General features: G+C 41.8%; 1 long non-coding RNA gene across 1 annotated transcript; it reads left to right on the top strand.

The window, feature by feature from the left end:
• The first annotated feature begins 350 nt into the window (after positions 1-350).
• On the top strand, positions 351-3,138 carry LOC144238098 (uncharacterized). The gene is made up of 2 exons (XR_013337012.1): positions 351-1,205; positions 2,283-3,138. It is a non-coding gene; the product is annotated as an uncharacterized LOC144238098 (long non-coding RNA).
• Positions 3,139-4,777: the final 1,639 nt, after the last annotated feature.

Genomic DNA, 4,777 nt, shown 5'->3' with positions numbered 1-4,777 from the left:
CTTCTCCTATCCTCTACCTGTTTTTAAAAATAAAGCTGATCTTTAACAGCACTTATGTGGCACTTACACCCGAGATGTTTAAATAGAATTATATGTGCTTCAAATACTACAGTCTGATCCACATTTTCCGTTTTAAAAGTGCAATTCTTCCCAATTGCCTGTGAGCTGCCAGTTTCACTGAGCGATCTGCAACATTGTATAAACCTAATTATGTTCATTTCTGTGGGGCCATTTGTTCCTTGACATCCACACCAGGTAAGTGTAACTCAGTTTATAAATCATCAGTGTATAAATCATCTCCTCTAACCTCCTTGCACTTCTTGAACCTGAGTTGAGGGACCTACTTCTCACTGTCAGAGGCAGGATGTCTGGCTCCTTCCCAGATCAATAGATGCACCATCACCCAGCAACAAGGCCTCCGGGGAGCCGCAGAGAAGACAGAGCTACCAGACGGCCTGAGTTCATTTGCACTTTCCACTTGGCTATGATTATCAGCCAGAGAATATTCTCCTGAGATGGATGAGATCGGGTCTATTTCAAATGACTTCGAAAGGACAATGCTGTCATCGCATACTTGAGGAAATTGCCGGCTGTACAGAGGAAGAGAAGTGACTTTCTGAAATGTGATAGTGAAGCATGACTGTAAAATGAAAAGCAATTTAAATGTATTACTGGACGAAAACCATTAGCCCAATGAACATAAATAACCTTACTGAGGAAGGGCACCTGTTTCCAAATAACTTCTTAGTTTCAGGGGAATTTCTCTCTTACTAGAAGGCTCTTGAGTGTCATTAAAGGGGTTTGCAACTGAAACATGTTATCAAGGAGTCAGATTTTTCCACTTGTGTAAACAACTCCATTGAAATTACTGTGACTTTGGGTTTTTTTGTGTTTTTGTTTTTGTTTTTGTTTTGCAGGCAGAGAAGCCAGTAACAACTAGTCTAACTAGAACCAGGCAATTTCGCTTTCTGAAAGAAGGGTTGTCAACTCCTGATGATTCCTCTCGGATTATCGTCACAGATACTGCCAAATTCCTGTTGACATCACCCACACCATTAACCATTCCATTTAATTCTTTGTATCGTTAATGCTGTCTTTATTTAAACCGATGCAGCAAGACCTGGAAGAAAAGAGACTTTAAATCTCAAAGCTCAGGAAAGATGCAAAACACAGAGACCCCAATACCGCCGGACCTGTGAATCCAGGTAAGTAGAAGGTTGCACGTGGGTCCCCATACCTGGATAATCTCATCGGAGTTATCCAAAATGCAGAATTATCATCATGATTTCGTTACTACACTAGCAATACACTGAGAGCTTCTGCAGTTTCCTAATGTGCCCATGAGTCTCAAGATGTGGTACCCTCCTCCCAGGAAACCGAGACTTAGAGTAAGACCAGGGCGGAGGGGGAGGGGTGTTGTGGGCAGCTGTAGCAAATGTGTTCACCACGGAGCCAAAATGCAAAACGTCAGTTCACAGAGACAGGGCTTCACTTTTCTGTTCTAGTATTGTTTACTGCTGTTAGCCTGTTTGCCAAAAGAGGAGAGGGGGTTCCTAGGACCATCACCTTGGACTCCAAAAAACCATTTCGGAATCTCTGTCTCAAACTAGTTGTTACCCAATGGGACCCGGACTACAGGTGCCCCGAGATGGAGTCTGAGAACCGGAGGAGAGGGGTCCCCCACATGAGCAAAGTGGGGTGAGGACTGGCAGATGTAAGGCCTCTGAAAACCAGGTCCTCTTTAATATAAATCTTCAGCCCGGCACAAACAGAAAACAGGCATCCCCGTCAGAGCCAAGCTGCCAGGAGGCGGACCCCTTCTGGCACATAAGAGACATGGGGTTTTCTGGTTGTCTGTTGGTGAAACCCCATGTCTCTAATGTGGGCATCACAACATCTACTTCCATTGTGGATACAATGAGATACTACATTTGGACAAATTTTGTAAACTTTAAAATGCTATCTACGTACATACATACAATGCTATATTACAAATGGAATGATTAAAAAATTAGAACACTTTAAGAGAATAAAACACAAGCCATAGGCTGGGAGAAAATATTTGCAGATACGTATCAGATAAAGGAAGTGTATCCAAACTATACAAAGAACTCTTAACACTTAAGACAAAACCCAATTAAGAAAGCAAAAGATCTGAACAGACACCTCACAAGAGAAGATACACAATTGGCAAAAAAGCTTATGAAAAGATGATTAGCATGACATCCTATGTCATGAGGGGCTTGCAGATTAATAAAATGACATCATTATATTCCTATTAGCGTGGCCGGAATCCCAAATACCAACAACACCAAATGCTGGCAAAGGATGTGGAACAAAAGGAACTCTCATTCATCGCTGGTGGGAACACAAAATGGTACAGCCACTTTGGAAGACAGTATGGGAGGTTCTTACAAAGCTAAACATAGGCTTACCCTAAAATCCAACAGATGTCCCCCTAGGTATTTACCCAGATGAGTGCAAAACTTATGTCCATACAAAAAGCTGCATGAGAATGTTTATAAGAAGTAAATAAATAAGTGCCCCAAACTGGAAGCAGCCAAGATGCCCTTCAGTAGGTCGAGGGATGAGCAAATGAATACAAGGGAATATGTTATTCAGTGCCAAAAAAAGAAAAAGAGTTGTCAAGCCAGAAAAAGACATGGAGGAACCTTAAACGCACATTGCTAAGTGAAAGAAGCCTACTGGAAAAGGCTACAGGTTATATGATTACAACTGACGGTGTTCTGGAGTGGGCAAGTCTGTGGAGAATGTGAAAAGATGCATGGTTGGAGAAGGAGTAAGTAAATGAAACATGGCACATTTTTAGGTGGTGAAACCATTCTGTCTGACACTGTCATGGGTGATATATGACAGTATGCATTTATCAAAACCTATAGAATGTATACCACAAAAAGTGAACTTTTATGCAAAGGATGAACTTTGGTGAATAATGACATGTCCATATTGGATCACCACTGTAACATGCATACCGCTCTACTGCAAAATGTTGATGATAGTGGAGCCTGGGGGTGGAGGGCTGAGAGAGTGAGGGATTAGGTGTGTATTCTCTGTATTTTCTGTTCCACTTTTCTGTAAACCTAAGACCACTATAAACAATAAAGTCTCTGGAGTGCCTGGCTGGCTCAGTCAGTTGAGTGTCTGACTCTTGGGTTCTGCTCAGATCATGATCCCAGGGTCGTGGGATCAAGCCCCTTGTCAGGCTCGGCGCTGAGCATGGAGCCCCCTTGAGATTCTCTCTCTGCCTCTGCCTCTGCCCCTCTCCCCTGTTCACACACTCTCTCTTAAAAAATAATCATTTTTTAAAAGTCTATTAATTCAACAAAAAATTAGAAAGTATCCTCCACGTGTCTACTTCACAAATATCACCAAAGAGGAGTTTAGTGGCTAAAAAGCCCTACTGATTTCCTCATTCACATTCTTTAATGAGTAGGTAAACTATGTGAAAATACAATTTTTTACCTACCATTTTCCTCCTTTGGGACTCAATAAAGTGAGGTGTTTTTTTTTTTTTTCCTGTTTTGGATGGAAAAAATAAATTATTAATAAGCTTTTCCTTTTCCTGAATTGGCCCATATACAAAAACAATTGGGAAAAACTGCATCTAAATGAAAATACAAAGAAAGTTCTCCGGTGGGGAAGGATAGCTGTCCTGTTTTACACAGGTGCTCCAGCTCGGGCCCAGATATAAAAGAATGTTTCACAAGTCTAATCATCAGCAAGTCCTGATGCCTCTCAAAGGGAAGGTGGTTATCCTGTTCTGTTTGACTAAACCACTTTCGTATTTCAGATTCAGAGAAATGACTCACAAACCTTGCCACTATTCTGACATCCATACCATAGCAGGTTTGGAAGCAATACAACATTTATTAGGGCCTGGAAAAAATATGAGAGGTATGAATCTATTTTGAGAGGTGATAGACCTTCACTCTCCCATGAATTTATTCATCCGTCCGCTCAGCACATGTTTACGGAGCCTCCTGAAAACGGGGGCTTGAGCTTCATGTGGGAGATGGAAGGAAAGACCTCATTTCTACCTCAACAAAATCACAATCTGTTGGGAGGTTGTAAGACAAGAAACCTGAGAATTATAACATAAAATAATCCTTTTAATGCCTGAGAAGCACTGTGAAGGGAGCCAGGAAAGCTTCCCAGAGGAGGGGATTTATTAAGCCTGTAATCAGGACGAGCCATCTGAACTCTGCGTCTGATCTATGTAGTCAGAATCCATATTGCAGACAGATCTATCTTCCACTGCAGAGAGGGGAATAGCCTCTGTGTGTGTGTGTGTGTGTGTGTGTGTGTGTGTGTGTGTGTGTGTGTGTGGTTTTGTTTTGTTTTGTTTGTTTTGTTTGCAGGTAGCAGAAAGACCTTGACAAAGAGAGTGGGGGCGGGGGGCATGGCTGGGTTTCCAAGAGAGCACAAATGTTACAAAATCTGATAATTTCATCCTATTTCTCTATAATATTTTGGGCTTTTTATACAGCTGGCAATGCTAAAATCTCCATTATTTTTCTTTAATTAGATTTTCCTAATAAAATGATCTTTGGTAAAACTAAATTAGAAGCCATAATCACTTTTTAAATTGTTGTAGGAAAATTACTGACCCTTTGACCTTTTGTCATTCCCATGCTGCTCTTCTGCATTGTTTGCCCAGGGCCGTGTGGACTGAAGTGAGTGTGCCCCGGTGCGGTGATGTGGGCCAGATGCTCTCGCCCAGGAGATTCAAGACCTGTTCGCATTGCAGATTGGCCCT

This window comes from Crocuta crocuta, unplaced genomic scaffold (genome assembly GCF_008692635.1).
Source record: "Crocuta crocuta isolate KB4526 unplaced genomic scaffold, BGI_CrCroc_1.0 scaffold56, whole genome shotgun sequence".
Lineage (NCBI taxonomy): Eukaryota > Metazoa > Chordata > Mammalia > Carnivora > Hyaenidae > Crocuta > Crocuta crocuta.
Note: the sequence above shows the minus strand (reverse complement) of the source record. Positions and strands in the feature narration are given on the sequence as shown.